Genomic DNA, 23,671 nt, shown 5'->3' with positions numbered 1-23,671 from the left:
TAGCCAACAATAGTGTCAAAAATATTCAGCGCACAATGTGAGAACAATGTCACATGTATGCGACAGAAAGGAGGAAAAATCCACACGAGCCCAGCATTGCCCTGTGTCGAAGAAACTTCGAGATCCTTGCTAGGCTAGCCGAGTTATGTGCCAATTTCACGGGACAGACACGGAGTGGATAGACAGTCAAAGCTCATCAATTCGAACTTCAAGGAACCAGAAAAAGAGTTCCAATTATCCCAAGTTCGAATCATCGAATGATCCCGACAAAACTGACAAGAACCACTTTCATCGTGGTAAATGTTTTAAGGTTAAACTGCACAATGGCTGTCTGTTGTTGAGATGAGCAGAGCGTGACAGCAACTAGTCCACATTTCTGTGAATGCTTTATTGCGTGCCCACTGCCGGAAGCGTCAAAGAACAGCAGCTCAAAATGATTGAGGCCCTATGGCATATTTCATGTTGTGATGGAGCCCTCTCAAAAGTGAGCACGCTACGAGTGTGAAGGCACGCAGTTTTGGGATAGCGTTCTAGAACTGGAAAGTGTGCCATCCGCGCCGCGGAGCAATGGGGCGAGGTGGTCGCTGGAGCGATGAAAAGCGTAGAGGGCTGCACTGGCTGCCCGAGGACTAATGTCGCATCGCTCACGGCACGGAGAAAACATGCGCGGCGTCTGCTTCTGTACTTCGTTTCTTGCGTTGTTTTCTCCCCAGTAACGTTTATTTGCAATTCTGCCATGGTGCAATGAGAACTGAAGAGAAAGGCGAAGAGACGACGCGACAAGACAGACTGAGCGGTTGGTTGTGCACGACAGCAGGATCTGCTCGCGGAAAGAAGAATGATCCTTCTTTGGCGCTCTTTTGGTAGCCCATTCATGTGACTTAAGCTTATTCGCGGTACATAAAAAAAAACTAGGGCAATTGCGCTCGGTCTTGTGAGACTGTTTACTGGAAGAAAGATCACCCTACATGGCACCATTTCATAGCAATGCTTACGTTAAAATATAGCATATTCTCTATTCTTCATTCAGATATACCCCGCTTTGCCCAGGGTGCGTTAGCAGGAGGATTGACAGCTTTGAAAAAACGAATCATTGCTACAGCACACTTGGTACCACTCTGTTATGATTCGCACAGAAACTGAATCAGCATAAAGGGCCGACGCGTTGGCTCCGTGCCTATGGCGCTCGGCTGCTGACCCGAAAAATGCGGGTTCGATACCAATCATGGCGGTCGAATTTTGATGGAGGCGAATTTATAGAAGCCCGTGTGCTGTACTATGTCAGTGCACGTTAAAGAACCCCAGGTGATCGAAATTTCCGGAACCCTTCACTACAGTGTTCCCGTAACCTGACTCGCATTGGGACGTTAAACCTCCATAAATCAATAATTAGCATAAAGGTTCGTCCTAGTCTGGTAGTAATTTCGAAGTCAGGATATGTAATGCAGTGGTTTTAAGTAAATATCTTAATTCATCATTTTGTGGTATTCTGGGAACAACAATTTCAGTTTTTTTTCGACGAGAGAACAGCGCTTCCCATTCCAATTCACTTTTGTCCTCGCTGACACCATCATCATCACCATCAGCCTTACTTCGCCCACTGCGGGGCAAAGGCCACTCCCATGTCTCTCCAATTAACCCTGTCCGTTGCCAGCTGCATCCACCCTTTGCCTGCAAAGTTCTTAATTTCATCCGCCCAACTAACCTTCTGCCGCCCCCTGCGGACACCACCGCATCGCAAACTATATTTCAACTTTTAAATTAGCATTATGTGATTTCTGTGTTTTAATGTGTTGCTGATCAAATAACTATAAAACAGGATTGAAAATATATCGCAAGCATTACACTTCTCAGATTTTTTCCCCCTGTTCGCCCAGCGATAGTTTTTCAACAAGACCTTATTTGCACAATTTTGCTAGTTAGCCATAATCATTATCACATATGAGACACCCTTTTAGTGCTGACGTGGTGGTATTTATTGTAGTGGGTGTCGTCCTCATCAGCGTAATTCCATGTCTTTTTTATCATCTTCCTTCCACGCTATACACTGCGCTGGCTCCTGGAGGACTGCTGTGACTACACCTAACCACTTGCGGCATCCGTGCCGAAGAAAGCGACCGGAGAGATCTTCCTTGAATGCACTAAAAAAAACACGGCCATGCCCCGCTACACGGACTCCACCTTCTCCCAGAGGCCTTGGAAGTTTCCAGCGCTAACTAGAAAAGCTTGGGAAAGATGCAGAGCTTTATGCTGGCTTAAATGAGGCTCCCTCTTTCTTAAAGGCGTAAGCGATGTGAAATAAAGTGTGCTGACATCCTTGGTTTTCTTCCTTTCTCCAAATGATTTTTGCACAACTCTGTCATCATGCAAAGTGTACAATTTAAATCACACAACTCTGCGCAGGCTACCCTACTGTCCCTACCTGCAAAGCATGTCTAAATTCATAACCTAACTAGGCGACCATAATAGCGGCGTTTACATGAACGTGCCCGATATCAAATTCCCACAGTATGTTCAGAAAATTACATGCTTTTTTATGACAGCTTAATCGCTTTTGATCATTAGAGGATCACTACGATCAACTACAATCATTTGGCGCGAGCCGCTTTGGTCTGATATAGAGTAGAACCCCTCTATAGTAAAGTGACTCGGACCAGCTAAAATCTTTACTATATCAGGCCCTGAGGATGTTCTGATAATTAATTCACTACTTACTAAACACAGTGTGGTTTATAAAAGAAAAAATCTCAAATACCTTCCACCCTGCCCTGCGGTCCCTTTATGTGACAATTATTTATTCTGTTTAGACCTTGAGGAAGTACCACATTTGCACAAATACAATGCGGCTACGTATATAACGCGAGTTTGATTTCATGTGGAAACCAGTTTTGCGTGAACACGGCGTCATTTTCCGCAGCCTCAGTATCGTTTAAGAGGCAACAGTTTAACACGCGACGCAGTCGAGGCAAGGTAGTACCGCTCACTCAGTGCCATTGTCCCTCTGCTTCTTGCCGCTTCTTTTCTGTGCTTCGCACTGTCGTGCTGCGAATGTTCGCCCTTTTCTTCCCTTCCCTGCTCTTCACTGCATTTCCTTTCTCAGTGATCCTCACCGCTTCCTTTCTTTCTGTGTTCATAGTGAGCTTTACTTTTTTTTTCCTGTGCCAGCCGTGCGCTTTGCCTCACGACATCAAGGACTTTAAGAAGTTGGCTTCTGCAAGACTTGCAAGACTTGTCTTTGGTATGCATTTGCCTCCAAAGGTCAGCCTCGCGTGTGTCGCGTTGTCATCATTCTGTGTGAGGTACATGGCCAAGACCAGACGCGCTTTATTAAAGCCGTTTTTTTATCTTTACCATAACTGAAAGAAATTATAAAGTCTATTGTAGGCGAAATGGGACAACAGTTTCTCTTTACTTAATCCGACTTTACCATAGAAGAATTTCAGAGTATTAGGTGAAGTTTGTGGAACCGAAGCAGCAAAATTTTTAAATTAGCACCTTCGTAACCACGCCAACGATTGCACCGTGATGACAAATTCCACACATATAGCGGTTACAGAGGCAGCTTACCAGGCTGTCTGCTCGGTGTTCATAGCACTCCTCGTACACAGATTGTCCTCTCGTGCCACCCTGAGGTTTCATCGCTGAACCAACCTATTCTGCGCCCCCTGACAGCACACTTCCCAGTTAAAGAAGACTATAGTTTTGGCGCCCTCACTGGAATGGAAGAATGATGTGGAAAGAAGCAAGGGGAACGCGCAGTGGCTCTAATCAGCGCCCGAAACGGCGCACAGCTGTGCACTGTTTGCTTGCTAATGTGCGACCGATAGCCGCTGCTGTCGCGAAGCTAAGCAAACCGAAACCGAAACTATGACACATTTTGAAATCGAGTGTTCAGACTACCTCTGGAAACGGAGGTCGAATTAACGAGCTTTCTAGAATGTGAACCCTTCCTGTCCTTCCTGCTCACCCCTACCCAGCTGTAAATTCTTGCAGCTAAACCTGAGCAACTGCATGACTCTTCAGTGGACAAGCTGATTGGGCCTCGTAGTCATTTGTGCCATCAGCCGCGCGGCCAGTGATATTCTCACAAATGATCTTTACAAGAATAATTTCCATTTACTAGGCACAAAAATGTGACTGCACAGTATTCAATGCTGTAAGCACGTCGCCAGCATAATGCACGTACCGGCAGCGCGGGCTCCATTCACAAGCTACCACTTGTCAGTAATAGTGTTGCTGTACATCAGGGGCATATAGAGGAACACTATAATCAGCAAGGACAATATTCTGGTAGATCTGGTGTGTCATATACAAGGAAATACCGGCTCGTGTGAATAATGCCAGCAAATTATACCTGCATCACAACAGCAACTTTCGATTGTTTGACTCAAGCTAGGACTAGCTGGCTGGCAAAATGGGATCGCGCCTATGAAATGTACATTCTAAAGACACGCGAGCCTGAGGACATCGATCTGCCTCCATCTCGACGCGTGTGCTGCTCATGTTTTGTAAGCGAGAGAGAAATGCACAGCAGCCCCAAAATGCATGCCAAAACTTCACCGGTCCTAAGCCTGCTCACACATGCATATGGGATAAAAAGTTAACCACGGAAGTCCGCATTGCGACATTAGGTTTTGTCCATTTACCGCAAACTTCTGGACATAGCTAAGAATGCCACGTGACAATCATGTTCATTATAAGTGGGTTTTTTAAGGACCCTAACTTTTTGAAACGGCGGCGACATCAAATGTTATATTTGCCTAGATAGCCGGCGCACGGTGCCGTCCAATTCGAAAGCAGGAAGTCTGGAGCAATTTGGCGTAACTTTGCGCAATTTCGTGACTTTTATGAGGATGGCGCAGCTTATCTGGTTTGGCGCAGCGTGGCACATTTAGCTCAACGGTGGGGTCACTGCACTTTATAACCTCGATAGAGAGAAGCGTGGGAGAGAGCAATTAAGCGCATGCGGACACTGCAGACTTCAGGGATTGGGATACAGTGTGCAAGAAACAAGGTGAAAGAATGTGTGTGCACTGTTATTCTGTAGTTGTTGTATTTCAAGTCACATACAGTGAATCGGCGCTGCATAGGTGTAAAATACTTGTCCTGCTTCCCTCACACACATACTATGATTTGCCTAAATTTAGAATTACTTTCTGCAGTCCAAGTTTTGGCTATTGCTTTCTCTCAATTACTGGGTACCAAGGATGCGTTGGGAGTGCTCTGGTTGGTCTTGCAACATCAGCTGCTTAATTATTACCTCGACTAAGCAGAGTTGCTGGGGCCACTAGCTAGTTGCACCAAATGTTGACCTTAACCGGAAGGCGCAAGGACAGAAATACGCCTCAAGCAATTTTTTTACGCTGAGGGCATACGAAATCAGAGAAAAATGCTACAATACTGGCTGACCGATACGACTAAAGTTAATCTCAAGGGGACCCATTAGTGTCAGTAAAATAACCTTTAAAACCCAGCACCAAGTCTCTTATAAAAGTGATGTACTTAACACAGCAACTCACCTGGCTGGATGATATTTTGAACTCTGTGCTGATCTTGTATGTAGCACCTTTATAGATCTCAGGCATATGAATCTCATACTCGATGTCAATCATTTTCAAACCAAACAACAGCCGGTCAACACCTCATCTTATAATGGCCTTGAATATAGCATACAAAACGAAATGTGAAAGATATTATTCCAAGAGTCAAATAAAACCTTCATAAAATGCACTGATAAGGCGCAGGAACTCTGTCAAGCATTGCTTCTCCTACAGTATTGACATACTGCATGTTTTTTTGAGCCAGTATTCGTCTGCTGCTGTCATCATTAATTCAAACTTCCAAGCGCACGAAGAGCTTGACCCGCTTAGAGCGAACTGGCGAGCGGAGGCATCACAGCCGCGACTGCGACCCTTTTCGCATGCAGAGTCAAAATAATACCGCCGACGAATTAGCCTCAGGCAGGCACAGAACAGGCCACAAAAATACCAAACTTATGACCGATGACCTGCCTAGTAACGAGTGAGTGCCGAGTGCACCTATCTGTTTACAGCGGACGCGAACGGAAGCGCGCCCGAACCGGTCGCAATCGCGTCGCTGGTGTCCCCCGAGATAGAATCCAAACGATAATAAAACTTTCGTGAAGCTTTGCAATGCCAGAAAACCGCGGTTCCTAGGATGCCGAAAAGTGGCCAAAAGACCCTGGGCCGACTTGCGAAGTAGCATTCCATGAGGTGCGCTCGGTGAACAAAATTTTACTGCTCTGAGGAACATTTCTGGCGCTGAAACGTGCCAAAAAGCACAAAGAAGAGTCCCTCCGATTATGAGCCGATTCACGCTTGCGAGTAGCGAGCGAGTTGAGCTTTCGGCAACGATCTTAGCTGCTCCCTGGCTGTCGTAGTAGTCGCTAAGCCTAACCGTTTCACATCGGCCAAAGCAGACAAAACTCTCGAAAGTGCGTGAAAACGTCACTCCATAGAGTTTTCGCTTCAAACGAGAAGGATACCCGCAGGTCGCGCTTGCAAGTGTGAACTGTGTTGTCGAGCTGCTGCCTGGTCGCAAGCGACTGCTGGTCGCACGCCCTTTGCCGTTGTTGCGTTCGGAGAAGCCAATATGTCACGAATATTCAAGCCACTGGGAGTCATCGATCGACAGAGGCTTCAAAGGGCCGTCGACGTGGTTGCGGCGCCACGAATGCAGGTGGCGGCGTCTACAAGCAACCTCTCCCCCCATTTTGCTGTTTACGGGGTGAAACGGCCGTCCGCTACCTGAGAACGGCTTTGGGAAACCTGTCGTCATTCTCAACGCCGGGCCCTCCCGGGACATAGCGACGTCTTTCTACCGGAGAGGACGGCGGGGGAGCTGGCGAGCGGCGCCGGGCTGCAAATGAGCCGTGGCAAATACGGCCGTGTTTGACTAAGCCAACGACGCCGAATTCGTGCTTCGAAAACAACCTCGTCTTAGACGAAGTGCTTTTCCCTATACGTGGAACCTACTGCAAACTGCAGTGGCAACCTTTAGTTCCCACGCTACCGCTGTGGAGTGCAGGTGACTGACCTTCGACGCTGCCATGGGAACCCCTTCGGGCTATTCACCACTGCTGCCTGGACAGCGCGCACCATAATCTGCCAGAAGTGGCAAAAGTGTGTTGTTGAGGGAGTCCTGGAAGGCGGACCCTAAAGACTGGACACGTGATCTACATCACAGTGATTCGACGCATTTTTAATGAACTAAATTCCCCAACTAGGAACCTGGGTACAGCGGACCCTATTTAAGCAGCGATCTGGCGTGTGATCAGCCAGCTCCCGATTCACTCTTTCGAACTATGTAAAAATGTAAATAAACCCTTTCAGTCTCTTCTTCACCTCGAAGACCCTCTCATCTCTTCGTCACCCCACAAAAGCAGTCTCCCGATCCGGAACCCGGGGACACCGACCTTGGCGAGAGACGGCACAGGCGAACAAGGGGCCCGCATCTAACAAGAGGTGGCAGCGGTGGGATAGAAGCGCGATCCCCCAACACCGGTTTCCTGATACGGGATAGAAGCCCCACACCTAACAACTGGTTGGCAGCGGTTGGATTGACCATGCGGCGTGGTGTTGCTTCAGTGCGTGAGTGCTTGAACTTTGCTTGAAATTCGCCAGGCTTCAAATGTTTGGGTTAATAACTTTGAACTGCTGGGTATCGAGGGAAGTTGTTCAGTGAGACAAGTGTGTGTAGCCCACGTCAACAGCTGTTCAGCAAAGTCAAGGCTCAGAGCAGTAAACATGGACCTAATGAAGTTGCTAAGGACAGATTTGATGTCATTGTGCGAAGAGTTGGGTGTAGACATAGGGGTTAAGATCAAAAACTGGGACATTTGCAAATTGCTCTTGGAAACTGCCGAGGAAGGAATAATTATCGATGCGTGGGAACTCCTAAATGCAGAGCGAAAGAGAAAGGAAGATGAGGGAAAGCAAGAGGATAATGACCGAAAGAAAGAGGAAAATGAGCGCCAACGGCTAGCGGCCGAGCGAGAGGAACGGGAGCTCAGAAGGTTACAGCTCGCGTATGAGATAAAGAAACTGGAAGATGAGATCTCCAGAGCCAAGACTCCAGAGAGAGCGAGTCAGGCCGGATCGTTCCAGTTGGACAGACGTGACGACGTAAAACAGTACTGTGAAACAGCGCATAACCTGCATGAAGATTGCGGAGCTGTAATGATGAAACGCTGTATCGAAAGCCACGGGGAGACAGAGGAGAAAAGCTCCATTGCAGGCGAGCAGGCGTTTCAGGGGTATGCGCTCAGGCCGATAAGCGGTCGGTGGAGGACTGCCTTCAGGAAAGCGAACTGCCCAACTGGGGGGCAGCGGAAGGTCCGTTTGTCAGCAGTGTGGAGCTGACACTGACCTGCGAAGGCAAAGCGGCCAGTTTGCAATTGGATAATGGTCTCCGAGCAAAAAAACTAGATGAATCTAGTTGTGGTCAAGAGGCGCAAACAGAAGTGTGTAGGCGTAAAAAATAAAAAAGGTATAGGGCAAGGGCCAAGAAAAAGCGGTTGAAATGTCAAGCCCTAAACTTAGCTGCGCAGACAGGTGCTATTGTTAGCATACATGAAAATGCGGCAGAAGGAAAAGAAAAACCTTCCCGCATTGGACCTTGTAATCTTGCAGCTACAGTTACTGGCGAGAGGTCACGCGCAGGTGCTTCTAAAGGCGACCGCAGTAATGGAAATGGAAGAGCGCGTCTACCAAGCAGAACAGCGGCGAGGCTTTTCAAAGGGCATCGGCCAGCGGGAAGACACAGACCGCCCCGACCTAATAGTAAGGTGATAAGGAAGAAAGGAAATCTACCCGAAAGATCAGAAGGCGCTAGATCGCGGGACACCCGGCGCATGCGAGCGCAGTGGTCGAGCAACAGAGACCGCGCACGCAGGCGTGTTCAGCGCGCGCTCTGGAGAAGGATGCGTCATGCACTTTCCACACTGTATTCGAGGAAGCGCGCAGGGCGAAAGGGTAGGCGGGCTTGCTTGGGGCGAGAACAGAGAGCAGCTTCTTGCTCCGGTCGCTGTCCGTCGCCCGGAATCAGTTATCGGCACTGCATGGGCTACCAGGGCCTTTTGAGCGCGTCGAGGGGCCATGGAGATGACAGAGGGGATCAGGAATGTCTTTTTTCAGTTACCCTTTGTCACGAGTTGACAGCAGTACAATCAGTCGGAGCGCCAGAGAGAGAGAGAAACAACTTCATTGATTCGAGCTCGACGTCTGCTTAGACGCCGTCGATGGGAGTGGTTCCCTCTTCACGGGACCCATATGCTTCCCTAGCCGCCTGGTCCCTGGAGATCAGGACTAGCTGGTCTTCCACGGCGGGGCTGGTTAGCAAGGTCTCCCATAACTCGGTAAGGGAGGGTGAGGGATGGGGTGGGGTAGTGGGGCAGGTAAGAGGTGGGGGATTTCCTTGTTGAAGTTGCATACTCCAATGACATGTTGGAGCGCGCCTAACTGCGCCTTGCAGAAATCACATTCCTTCTCGTACCTTTCCGGGTGCATCTTGTTTTGAAGGTAAGGGTGCGGGAAGGATCCCGCCTGTATCTGCCTGTAGATCGCTTGCTGTTCTCTGGTAAGCGATTTGTGAGGATCGGGGTAACGTCGCCTCTCCGTCTTGTAATAGTTCGTAATTTCCTTATAACTAATAATGGACTGTGGCTCACCTTCCTCTGCCCGGTATTCCATCTCTCGGGCGAACTGGTGGGAAAGTTCGTTTCCCTCCAGCCCAGAGTGAGCCGGTGTCCATATCAACTCAACTTTCCTTTCAGGAACGTCGCGTTTACTTTTGAGAATTCCTAGTGCCGCATGGGACACCCACCCCTTTCTGTAACTGGTATACGCCTTTCGTGAGTCAGTGACAATTCTTCCCACTTTGGGCTGCGCGAGTGCTAGCGCTATCGCGGCCTCTTCTGTCACCTCTGGAAAAGACGACTCAATAGAGGCGCAGGTTACGAGCATATCCCGCGTCGTAACTGCCAGCGTGGCTTTCGATGAAAACTTGGGTAATGAAGCGTCTGTGAAGAGAGTGACGCCCTGTTCTTCTTCTTCTATTTTATCTAATGTCTCCGTCAAAGCCGCTATACGAGCCGCTCTGCGGCCGTCGCTACGACCCGGCCTCATGTTTCGAGGCAGCGGTTTACTGTAGATTTTATGCGCCCACAACCTGGGTGACGGTTGTGCAGCCACCCCGGCGGGCGCTGCTGAAAGACTAATCCTTTCGACGCGGGGGTGGTGAACCATGTTTCACCCCGCGTAGCCATTCGAAGTAGCTTTTTTTTAAAATTATTATTCCTCTTTCGGTTGTGTGCGTGTAAATCGGGGAAGGAAATGCTACTTTGCTTTAGGTTAAAAATTTGGATTTGATCAAGTGTTACTGTTTTCTTAACACTTTAATAAAGGTAATTGTGCGATTGGGTTAGAAAGGACGTGTGTCAATTTCAGATGCTACCAAGTGATAAAGGCACTCACAGGAGTGCAGCGAACACAGTTCCTGAACAGACTATGAGGTCTTTGCGTAGGTAGAACCGCTGAGAGCTAGCAAGTTTTTTTTGCCTTTGAAAATTTCGCACAGGTTTGCTTTGATATATTTCGTACATTCAGACATGTTAAACTTGGTTGAGATACCAAGTGCTTTTCGCTGCATAACGGAAGTTACTAATGTCACGCGAAGGCAAAGAAAGCACGGAAATTTGTGCCCATTTGAGTACTTGTGTTTAGCAGCGCTAGGTTAGCTAGCCGATTTTGGTATTCAAAGAGTAAGCGAACGAAGTGAGGCTACATAATTCTGCGGAGAACAGCTGTAGCAGCTTTCTGTACAAGTGATGGTGACGAGGCGCATGACTGACTCATTGAGTTTAAGAGAAGTCTCTCGCCAGAACGGGAAGGAGTAAGGATTGCGATGCGCAGTCGCGTCTTTACGAGTTGAACTCGAACAGTTGATTATTGAGCTTCAAGCTTCTTTGAAAAGAGCCAGCCGATTACTTTGAGCGTGAGCCAAATTTTAAGCAATCTATTGGTATTCTAGTGGTATAAGGGGATCAGAGCTTTGATTGATAAGGAATAGAGTTCCTAATCAAACATTTGTAGGCTTTGACACACCACCGCGTATTGTACAACTTGGCAGTCTGCCTTTGGCGACATGAGATGAGACGCGGACGCTCTCTTGACCCTAAATTCGGGCACAATTGAGGTGCCAATTTGTTTGTTTATTCTAGTTTTGCTTCCAAATTTGCCACCTCTCTTCAAGTCGTGTTCGGCGAATCGGGCTTTGGCAGCGAATTTGGCAGACATGGAAGCTGTTCTTAGTAGCCGAGATTATTGCTGTCAGCTACAAAATTTTGTGCTTACGTTTACATTGACAATGCAGTAGTATTGCATAACAGCCTGGCGGCTCTCGGGTGAATTTCGTGCACTGCTAGGGAGTGGCGCCATGTTGAGTGGCTGGTTTCGACTAATGCCTCCGTTGTCCGAGGTTTAGGACTCTGCTCTGTGCTTGCAGAAAATATGAAGAAGGGCCTCCCACGCTACAACTCCCATCTCTCGTCGACCAGTGATTGTGACCACTGGCCGGTCGAGATTGTCCTGGCCGCGGAGGAGCTGTTACGTTTGGAGAAGCCAACATGCCACGAATATTCAAGCCACTGGGAGTCATCGATCGACAGAGGCTTCAAAGGGCCGTCGACGTGATTGCGGCGCCACGAATGCAGGTGGCGGCGTCTACAAGCAACCTTTCTCCCCCCCCCCCCCCCCCCCCCCCTTTGCTGTTTACGGGGTGAAACGGCCGTCCGCTACCTGAGAACGGCTTTGGGAAACCTGTTATTCTCAACGCCGGACCCACCCGGGACATAGCGACGTCTTTCTCCCGGAGGGGACGGCGGGGGAGCTGGCGAGCGGCGCCGGGCTGCAATTGAGCCGCGGCAAATGCGGCCGTGTTTGACTAAGCCAACGACGCCGGAATCCTTGTGCTTCGAAAACAACCTCGTCTTAGACTAAGTGCTTTTCCCTATACGTGGAACCTTCTGCAAACTGCAGTGGCAACCTTTAGTTCCCACCCTACCGCTGTGGAGTGCAGGTGACTGACCTTCGACGCTGCCATGGGAACCGCTTCGGGCTATTCATCACTGCTGCCTGGACAGCGCGCACCATAATCTGCCAGAAGTGGCAAGAGTGTGTTGTTGGGGGCGTCCTGGAAGGCGGACCCTAAAGACTGGACACGTGATCTACATGACAGTGATTCGATGCATTTTTAATGAACTAAATTCCCCAACTAGGGTCCTGGGGACAGCGGACCCTATTTAAGCAGCGATCTGGCGTGTGATCAGCCAGCTCCCGATTCACTCTTTCGAACTATGTAAAAATGTAAATAAACCCTTTCAGTCTCTTGTTCACCTCGAAGACCCTCTCATCTCTTCGTCACCCCACAACAGCAGTATCCCCATCCGGAACCCGGGGACACCGACCTTGGCGAGAGACGGCACAGGCGAACCTGCGGCCCTCATCAAACACCGTGTTCGAAGCGAGGAGCTACGATAAAAGCGCATTTATAGTCCGACGTGTTCAGCGCGCAGGCGCGCGTCGCTTCGGCGGTCAGTCGCGCTACGCCAGTTTTTCTGCGCCGGCCGAAGCACCACCCCTTCTATACTTCGATGCGCCCAGACGCCGCGTGCCGCTTCGGAGCATGCGCAGAACGACCGCCGCCTCGCGCGCCGATCGTCGACACGCGGGCAGTTTGAATTCTGTTTGCGCATTTTTCTGCGTCGCCTCATCCGTTTCGCTCCATCCATGGCATTGCGGCTACAATATGAAACATGGCAAGGGTGTTATCCGTGCGACAGAAACTTGCTCTCGTGTTACTAGTCCACCGCTTGCGGCGAAAGCGCAGGCGCTCGATGTATGTGCGCAAGATCGCTCTCTCCACGGGAACAACTCACCCGTGGAGAGACCGGTGCTTCGCCTTTTGTTGCCAAGCGTTCTCTTTGCCCTTGTGGTCTCTGAAATCCAGCCGTTTGGTGTCATATACAGAAGGGTCTTGTTTGATGGCTTCGATAAACCGTCCTGCAACGTTATCCGGTACAATTTCAATATTTGGGCAGCTTGCGCCACTCACGCCGCTCGCACTGGCATCCGCCATTTTTGTCCGCGCGATGCATTGTGGGTCGACGCAGTCGCCGGCGCGAAAATGGAGCAGGAGCCAAATCTGCACCGGGCCCGACGGGGCACGCTGGCAGCCGCCGGTTACGTTGTCTACTGCAGTGCGTCGCACTATAGACGGAGCTGTTTCACCAACGCAACACAGCATGCGCGCGAGCTCGCTCGCTCGCTCGCTCGCTCATGTTACGTCGGACTGTATTCGCGCCTTAGAAAACGGGAAGACTACTTTGGCGAAGCCGGTCTAGAAATCTGCTTGCCGCTCGTCATAATCGGCCTGTATCGCAATAAAACACCGCCCCTAGCTTCGTTGCACTTTTGACGGTGCAAATAGATCGATAACTTGCCGAAAACACGAAAAATCTGAGCGTCGCCAGCGGCTAGTCAGGCTGTCAACATGGCGAGTCGATACAACAACGGTGTTTCCCCGGCGATTTTCTCGAGCCGGTCATGCTTGATTCGCGCCATCCAGATGCACAAACGGTCTAAATGCGTGGTAGGGTCATTGAATTTTGTTCCTAGACATCTCTCAACGGCGGAGGTGCAACTCTGCGCGAACAGTGACACTCGAACCGTAGAATTAGCACAGTGTCGTCGACAACGGTGCGCCGAAAAACTAAATTGCAAACTTCACAACTGTACACATGGGGAAAAAAACTGCCCAGTAATCATGTGAAGCCCCTATTGCAAAACCGTTCAGTTTTCACCATCGCGCTGCGTACCTACAATGAGCGGCTAATCGTTTTTTGAGCACAACACAACCTCAGACTTGAGCCGCGGCATTTACATGACCCCCTCCCCCCCACATGAAAGCGTCCACTGCTTTCGAAATAACCCGAAATACCCCTATAAAAGCGGTCACTAAACCCGCCACGGTGGCTCAAAGGTTACGGCGCTCAGCTGCTGACCCGAAAGACGCGGGTCCGATCCCGGCCGCGGCCGTCGAATTTCGGTGGAGGCGAAATTCTAGAGGCCCGTGTACTGTGCGATGTCAGTGCCCGTTAAAGAGCCCCAGATGGTCGAAATTTCCGGAGCCCTCCACTACAACCTCCGTCATAGCCTGAGTTGCTTTGGGACGTAAAAACCCCATAAACCAAACCAAAAGCGGCCACTGCCTTCGCGATTCGGAATACCACGAAGGTTGAATGCATGTGCGCAGCAACCGCGGCCTCCTGCATTGCTTGGTCAGATTAGAGCAGGGGTTGCACGCGCCCGGTAACAACTTGAAACAGCCAAAGCTCACTGCCTTTTTTGCACCTGAATAAAGTTTTGCTTCACCTAATGCATTGTATTTTTTACTTCCTCGCCGTTGCGGCGCAATTAAATCTCAGCTGCTTTAGATTTTCTAGGCTGGTCATTTATATTTATTTACCGCTTATAACGAATTTTTTCGCTTTCCGCTGACTTCGTTATAACGAGCGATTACTGTACTAAGGAAAAAATGCGAAAAAAGAAAAATAATTGCCATAACAGAAGCACAGGAATATGTCATTCCACATTGTTCTCATCATAAAATACAAAACAGTTCGTATTAATAAACTGTGCACAGAAAGTATTTCATTGCATTTCTCTGCACTACAAGAGGGTACCTCAGTTCACTATACTCCATAAAACGTACATCACGTAAAGGTCAATCTTCCAGAAAAGAGAACTGTCACAAACGCTGCTTCCTCAGGTTGGAAGATGCCCAGATTCGTCCCCAAACAGTGAACTAAGTACTTAGTTGAAACTTATTCTGCACTTTTGAGGCTGATTTTACCAGTACTCTATATACTACAAAGACAGCTGTGCCTGAACGGTAGCATGCACATCCTTACCAAATTTGTGTAGTCCTTGTGATTTTAACAGCTCTCCGCAAGCGTTCAACCTTTTCTGGCAGCTTTGTCTCACCACTTTCAAAAGCCTTGCAAAGTTCCAAGCTTTCACTGGAGATAGAGCGGATAGTTTCCGTGCGCCCATGAATAAACTTTCGCGTAGAAGCGCTCTCATAGGTTGCACCAGCTGCTCTGTGAATCCTGTTCAGAGGTACGCATGTTGAGTCGCCAAAATAAAGAGAGGAAGGAAAAAAATGCTCAAGATGGTCCAACCATCAAAACCGCCAGAAAATGCAAATTTGCTATTCCTGCCCTTTTAAGCAAAACTACTAAAACACTTTTCCTATCTTGGCAGTGATATTTCTATAGCCAAACCAGGCACTTAGTCAGAAACTTGTTTCGGAAAGCCCAAGACAATTTTTTGTACCCGTGAATGGGTTGAGCTCGATTTCGGGGGTTGGGAGGTGGGGCTTGAGCCCCTCCCCCCCTTCTTGAATACACGCCTGTGCCAAACACAACAGCCATGTGCCATGATTTTGGTGCACAACAGGAAGCCCCCCCATGATTGACATTATTTTGGAGCTCTCCCCAAGACAAACCTCAAAGTCTGGATTTCTGTTTCAAGAGCGCTTAAGTAACAAGAAATGAACCAAAAAATCCTGCTTTCATCTTCGCCATCAGTGGATTGGATGTGTTATGAAGTTTCTTCCACGCTAAGAAATACGCAAACGCAGTCTGCATTCTCTGAGCATTAGAAAAGGAGCTTCTCGGACCTTGAACCAAGAAATGCAAATCAATATTTTTACGACAAGAAAGTGTTGGTTTAAAAGTTTACCTTTTTCAGCAGTTACATTTTTTTTCAAAATTCGGAGGTTTATTTCAGTTTTTTTCTTTACAGGATCTTTTCTAAAAATGTATCAACAAGGTTTACTGTATTTGCACGAATATAAAAAGCACTGAGTTACATTTGGTGCCAAACTACGAACGGCACAATCTTTTTTTCCACCGTTCTCTAAATGGACTATGCAGTAAATAATTGAGGTTACATAAAGCAGATGAGAGATAGGCATTCCATCACTCGTCACCCCAGCCCAAGAAAGTTTGAGCTAGCATCAATAACAACGGATATATAGATGATTAAAAGTTACGCTCCTCTTCTCCCCCCTTAACTTATACACGCGGGGCACCAGAAAAAAATTAAGGAAAACAGTTCTGGGACTGGGCCCCGCCCATGAACACATCATCTGCTGATGTTTAATTTGCGACTTCCGGTTGTCACACGCAGCGCCCCAGCAGCAGCGTTGGCAGTGCCTCTCCGGTCCCTCTTCACCTTCCTAGATGGTGGACGAAAAAGACACTGCGAGTGGCTCCGGAACTCCCGACAGAAAGAGGCGGCAGAGGCAAATTGAAAAAAAATGTGTGAAGGCAATGAGGTTGCCTGCGCTTGCCCGAGGGGCTCGTGCGGCGGCACGAGCAGACGACTTTCACAGCTACCGGAAGTGTGCCTGTGGCATCATGGCTGCCGTGGCTCGAGCGAATGACAGCGTGTGGTGGCCTGCCGACGTCACTGAACTAGTGACGTCTATTTTCGCGATTTTAGTTCCAATATTAGTCACTACGAGCACACCAATCGGCCCGCGAATTATAAAAAAACCCGGTTTTTAAAATATCATAATAAATTGCCAGCTCAGTTCCGACTCATACTTAGTGTGAATGCTTCTTAGCATCCTATCTAAGCATTTAAAACATTTACAAGTGGCTTATAATTCATTGCATAGTCCCTTTAGGATAGAGTACTTGTCCAAGCGTAACGCGACCACTATTATAATGTGGGGGTCAACTTTACAGGTGCTAAACAGGAAAAAAAAGTACACGAATAAAACTCAGGGAACGAGGCCACAATATGCGGAAAGTTGGGTAGATTTTTTTAAACAAAAACAACTTAAAACATGGCCTTCGTGTGGCTTGCCTTCGAGCCTTATGGCAGTCGCTACCAGCTTTATTGTGAGAAGGTTTTATGCACCCCTTCCTTTTCAAGAGAGCCCGGAAAAGACAATCAGATCAAGTCAAGTCAAGTCAAGTCAGTTTTATTTACATCATTATGATGTGGGCAGGCTCAGGCAAAAAGCGAACGATTTTCGCTTGAGGGAGCCCGAGCCCCCCTACATGGCGTACAGCAAGGGCAAAAATTTTTTTTTTTAAAAGTACAAAATCCACACACGCTACCTAACAGAATATAATACAGGAATTTCAGAACAATCGATATAAACTCTTGGTACATGTTCATTAATACGCAATACATTGTTGTTAACATAGATGCAAAAGTCATTCGTGTCACACTTTTCACACAAAGGGAATACAGTGGCTTACAAAAAATGATTTCTTAGAGTTTGTGTACTAGATGTTTCAAGAGAAAAACGTTCAAAGATGAATTTGTTTAGTAACCTTGGAACTGCATGACGCATCATCTGTCGACCATGTTCTGTACGGCAAAAGGGAATGGTCCAACGTTCGTGTTTTCGAAACGAGTATGGCATTGAGTTTGTTTCGAGGGATGACAATGCTGTCAAGAAATTGTCACCGTGAGAAATGGATTTTTTATATCTTATGGCTAAGAAAAATTCGTATAGCTTATGAGCGGGTATGATTTTGAATCTCTTAGACAGTTCTTCGGTATGTGCGAGGTAGTCAACATTTGCTATATAACGTACTGCTTTCTTTTGCAGCATGTATATCTTGTGCAGGTTAGTTTGAGTAGTAGAGCCCCAGACAAGGAAACAGTAGTTAACATACGACATGAATAATGTGTTGTATATTATTAATTTAATCGATACGGGTAGATAGGAGCGAAATTTCGCGAGAATTCCGACGCACTTTGATAAATTGGTTAAAGAGAAGCTAATGTGAGGGTCCCAGCTCATGTTCTTGTTAAAGAAAATTCCTAGTGTTTTTACTGTGTCAACCACCTCTATAATAGAGTTGTCTATTTTTAGCCTAAGATCTGATGTAACGGCACTCTGCCGGTAATGAAAAAGTACCGCTTTTGTTTTTTTACTATTTATTATCAAGGAATTTGCTGCGCTCCACGATTTCAACTTTTCTAACACACTGTTTGTGTTTGAAATGAGCAATGGAATATTATTGCCACTAAATAAGAGACTGGTATCGTCTGCATACAGAACATATTTTGGAAGGTTACTGATATTTGTTATGTCGTTTATGTATACAATAAACAGTAGCGGTCCTAAAATGCTTCCTTGTGGAACTCCAGTGGTTATAGGTTGAAGAGTTGAAACATGCTGATCTATTGTTACACATTGATATCGATGCTGTAGGTAGGACTTTAGTAGACAAGCTGCAGTGCCACGGATTCCATATTTTTCTAGCTTGTTGAGTAGTATTTGATGGTTTAGACGATCAAAAGCCTTCGAGAAATCCACAAAAACACCTATGCACATCTCCCTATTTTCAAGTGCCTCCAGGATTATCTCTTTTTGCATTAGTAAGGCTGTTTCAGTAGACCTGTTTGGGCGGAAACCATGCTGTGACGGATTAATGAGGTTAAGTTTATTGCAAATGTTCATGAGTCTTTTATGAATTACTCTTTCTAGGCCCTTAGAAAAAATCGGCAGAATAGAAATCGGTCGATAGTTGGACATATCGTTTTTATCGCCACTCTTGAAAAGTACAATCACTCTGGAGATCTGCATTAATTTGGGAAAGCAACCTGTTGATAACGCCAGATTATATATATAAGTCATTAGGGGGGCAATTACGTTCAGCACATATTTAACTGGAATAATTTGTATGCCATCAATATCACGTGATTTGCTATTTTGCAACGAGTTGTATATATTACATACCTCGCATTCATCTGTCGGATCAAAATAAATGCTGCGGCTATTCCTAGGAATTGTGCTGCTCAGAGATTGAGGGTTTTGAGAACTGCTGACAACATCTTTAAAAAATTTGTTAAATTCTTCGGCAAGTTCTCTACCATGTATGCGGCGGCCCTGAAAAACGAGATCTTTGATAACTGGCGACGATGGTGTTCTGTTTAGCAACTTGTTTAGTTTTTTCCATACGTCTGCACTATCTTTACAGAATTCCTGTTGGAACTGATGCTGCAAGAAACGCCTCTTCATTTCTCAGGAAGGAATTCAGCTTATTTCTATATTGCTTAAATATTTTTAAGTCTAAAAGTGACCTCGTTTTGACAAACTTTTTATATAATCTAGCCTTCTTTTTTATTCGTCTTAAACATTCACGGCTGATCCAGGGCTTTCGGTTGTTATGATGTGGCTTTAAAATAATTTCTCTAAAATGTTCACAGTAAATTCGCTTAAAAATGCATATGAATGTTTCATACGCCTCATCTGCAGTGTCACAGTGGAATACAACATCCCAGTTTTCATTCACAAGACTCGAGTAGAAAGATTCCAAGGTTACAGGGGTGATGTTCTGGACAATTACTGTCGTCGAAGTTTGCGCATGCGTTCTTTTATCTTCACATTCAACAAAAAGGTATATGGGAAAGTGGTCGCTCATGTCGTTACATACAACTCCTGATATTACTTTTTTTGCATCAATGTTAGTGATAAAAAGGTCTATCAAAGTTTCTGTGTACATTGTAACACGTGTTGCAGTTTTAGTAAAGATAGCATGACCATTTGCTTCTACTGTCAAAAGAAAGGTCTCCTGCGCAGGGCAAGATTTTAGCACATCAACGTTGAAATCACCCGCAAGTAATAATTCCAAATCATTTACATTTACGTAGTTGAATAGCAATTCAATGTGGGAAATGAAATTATTGAAATGACCGTTTGGTGGTCGGTAGATCACGCAGTAAATGTAGTTTCTCGATTTCAAGCATAGGCATTCAAAATCTTCAGTCAACAGAGACAGTTCAGGAATTATTGCACATTCTAGATTATTTTTGCTAAGGATTTCAATCCCCCCACCTTGTTTATTAGGTCTGTTTAGGAAGAAACTATTATATCCATCACGCCTGTAAACCTCTGTATCCGTTGAATACCACGTTTCTGTCAACATTATTACGTCGAAGTCAAAAACAAATTCATTTAGAAGGATAGTAAGCTCATCTTCTTTATGCCTTGCTGATCTAATGTTCAGATGAAAGGAACTCAAGCCAATTTTTCTCGATGTATTAAACGTGGTGTTTATGTCGAATGGAGACTCTGCCATTTTACAGGCGAGATGCCAAATGTAAACAAGTGAAGACGCTTAAACCATTTTTTCCACGTCCTGAGCATTGCGAAGGTACAGAATCGATGACGACTCTTCCTTCCTAGCAAGAACCCTACCATTGCTTGTCCAGACAAATTTCCACCCGTTTGCTTTCTTTTGTTCAATAGCCATGCCAAGTACTCGCTTTAGCGCTGGACAAAGATGCTCGTTGATGAAAAGGGGCGAGCTCGGTGAAAAACCCAGGTCCTTAGTTGACAAGCGCATTTTACGTACTTTTTGGAGCACAGCGTCTCGCTTGGGACGGCTTTTGAACTGCACAACGATATTCGGTACAGTGTGGGGGTTTTTTGTAGGAACGCGATGACAAATTTCAATGTCGCCTTTCGCAATAGGCTCCTTTAAAACCTCCCCTATTTTATCAAGAGGATCAGGAAGGTTTTCATCTTTAGAGAAAGGTATCCCTTTAATCTCAAGGTTCCGATTCCTTGAATACTGCTCCGAGAAAGTCACTCGATCCTCGAGCTGTAAAACTTGCGTTTTGAGCGCTTCGCAGTCTTTTAATAGGTTTTCATTAGCCGCTTGGAGCTCTTTGTTTACTTTTGTGAGCTCATCACGTTCTTTCTTGCTGTCCTCGAATTCTTTGTTGAAAAATTCGAGACTTGCTTTTACTTCTCTTAGCTCTTTTCTTAGATCCCGTTCAAGTTTTGCTTGAAATTCGCGCATTTCCTTCCTAAGCTCAGTACATTCACCCATCTCAAATGCAACAAAACAGTGCACACAAGCAACGGCGTTGGCAGCAGTTTGGGCAGAAAGGACAGAAATGGAATTTCACTGTATGCAAAACGTTCTAACCTGCAATGATAGCGGACAAGATTTAGATGGTCTTGTCGGGCTGCCCTTGCTGCTGCCAAGTGATTCCTCAGGTGGAAACGCGACCCTTTTTGTAGCAGGCGCTTCCCTGGTGGACGTGACGTCACCGGCGTATTGTTGTCGTCACGCTGGCTGCCTTCCTTGCCGACGCTTGCTTCCAACACCGATGAAATACTGGCCACGCTCTTGATGCTGCAATGATAGCGGACAAGATTTAGATGGTCTTGTCGGGCTGCCCTTGCTGCTGCCAAGTGATTCCTCGGTGGAAACGCGACCCTTTTTGTAGCAGGCGCTTCCCTGGTGGACGTGACGTCACCGGCGTATTGTTGTCGTCACGCTGGCTGCCTTCCTTGCCGACGCTTGCTTCCAACACCGATGAAATACTGGCCACGCTCTTGATGCTGCAATGATAGCGGACAAGATTTAGATGGTCTTGTCGGGCTGCCCTTGCTGCTGCCAAGTGATTCCTCGGTGGAAACGCGACCCTTTCTGTAGCAGGCGCTTCCCTGGTGGACGTGACGTCACCGGCGTATTGTTGTCGTCACGCTGGCTGCCTTCCTTGCCGACGCTTGCTTCCAACACCGATGAAATACTGGCCACGCTCTTGATGCTGCAATGATAGCGGACAAGATTTAGATGGTCTTGTCGGGCTGCCCTTGCTGCTGCCAAGTGATTCCTGACAGAGTCCTGACATGCTGTCAGCAGGCTGACCATGAACTTTAGAGGCCTCGTTGTGAAAACGCAACTTCACCCAGTCACTCAACCACGTGGCAAGTCATGCCTCCCGAACATCAGTGACCGTTCTCGGCAGCATTTAAACAAGTCTACACCTCATGCGCGGAGCAGCCGGAAAGTTGTGCAGCAGCAAACGAGTTCAATGTCACAGGAAAGTCCAGCTGTTCTAGTTTAAAATATTTGCATCACAGAGCTTCTGCTGTTCGACCATTCCAACGTTTATGGGGGGGGGGGGTTCCTTATCAATTTCCCCTGTAGTTGCGGGCCACGCTGCCTGCTGCCATCAATCGATATGTGAGTAAATATGGGGTAGTGTGCCTTTGTTGTCACATGATGTTCAATTATAATGCGCCGCTGCGGTGGCTGAGTTGTTATGGCGCTCGGCTGCTGGCCCGAAAGAAGCGGGTTCGATCCCGGCCGCGGCGGTCGAATTTCGATGGAGGCGAAATTCCAGAGGCCCATGTGCAGTGTGATGTCAGTGCACGTTAAAGAACCACAGGTGGTCGAATTTTCCGGAGCCCTCCACTACGGCGTCTCTCATAGCCTGAGTCGCTTTGGGACGTTAAACCCCCATAAACCATAAACCAATTATAATGCGAGGGATGACTTTTTATTTCTGTTCTGGCTAAAAAAGACTTTCACTACATCTAGTAAACACGGTTACCGCAGCGAGCTCACTCACAGGGCTCACCAGCTGTGATTAAAAGAGAACTTTTCAATGACCTTGGGCCACCCAAGGCAAAACGCGCGGAATGCATTGGTGAGAAAGAGTCACTAAAAACATGGAAAGAAGGCCGCGTGGACCACTGAGAGAGAAGGCAGTGAAAGAGCCACTAGTAGAAGGAAGGGAAGAAACACAAAACTATGCAGCATGAAACAAAAAAGAGTGTGAAGCGGCGGGAAGGAATCCGCTGTGGCATGAAATGCCACATGCGTTAATTCGCAGAAGGCTTTGCTGTACTTGCTTCTGTCATGTGCACGCAATTCTGAAATGTTGCCTCACAAATGATGTGGACACCTGACACATATGTACAAAACCAATATTCAATGAAACCAAGAAAAACACAGGAGAATGTTTTCTTTATTTTTATTTGTGGTGTTGATGAATAGGTGATTAGTAGAGTAATTGTTCTTCACCGGAAAGATTATTAGTGAGTTTGAGTCCAAGCAGCGGTATGTAGTTAATTTTCTCTATACTTTATAACCAATCATCTTTTAGGTGAAACATGATTATGCTACTAATTTTCTCTTCATCAACACTACAAATAAAAAACAAAGCTGAACACTCTCCAATGCTTTCTTTGCTTCAATGACTGTTGGTCCTTCATACGAACGTCTTAATGAGGCTCTCATTTCGCTTGCCTTGTCCACCCAACAGACAGCTCTAGGAAGACAATACAGTGTTTGTGCCTGGCCCTCAGCTATGGTTGGTCTGAGCATATTGAAGTCAAGCTATAATTGAACATTTTTTCCTCTTTTCCTGAAGGTTGCAACACCCTGAGTTCCATTAGTGGAAACGTGGTAATAGTAGAGGAAAAAAAAACGTGGCAAATTTTTTTTATAATTAGCATTCATACTGGGGCTCCCTTGTGTTTGGTACCACATTTACATGATTGTAAGTCGACTACAATGTAAGTCGACGCCCGATATCGGATGTCAGGAAAAAAAAGAAAGAAGGGCGTGTCAGTGGACACATCCCACAATGAAAATGTATAAGTCACAGGACTACGGGACAGAAATCTGGGAAAGCTGGTTCGAATCCGTAGCATAACAACGCGAAAGACGACGACAAAAGAAAAACCAGACAGCATGTCCGCTTACTATGAATCGCAACTAACTTGCCCAGCTTTCTGTCCTTCTAAGCATCATTTC

General features: G+C 46.8%; 1 pseudogene; it reads right to left on the bottom strand.

The window, feature by feature from the left end:
* LOC144121853 (carnitine O-acetyltransferase-like) overlaps window positions 1-23,671 on the bottom strand; it is a 170,888-nt pseudogene that overhangs the window by 10,226 nt on the left and 136,991 nt on the right.

This window comes from Amblyomma americanum, chromosome 1 (assembly GCF_052857255.1).
Source record: "Amblyomma americanum isolate KBUSLIRL-KWMA chromosome 1, ASM5285725v1, whole genome shotgun sequence".
In the NCBI taxonomy this organism is placed as follows: Eukaryota; Metazoa; Arthropoda; class Arachnida; order Ixodida; family Ixodidae; genus Amblyomma; species Amblyomma americanum.
This window is presented reverse-complemented; position numbering and strand designations above follow the sequence as displayed.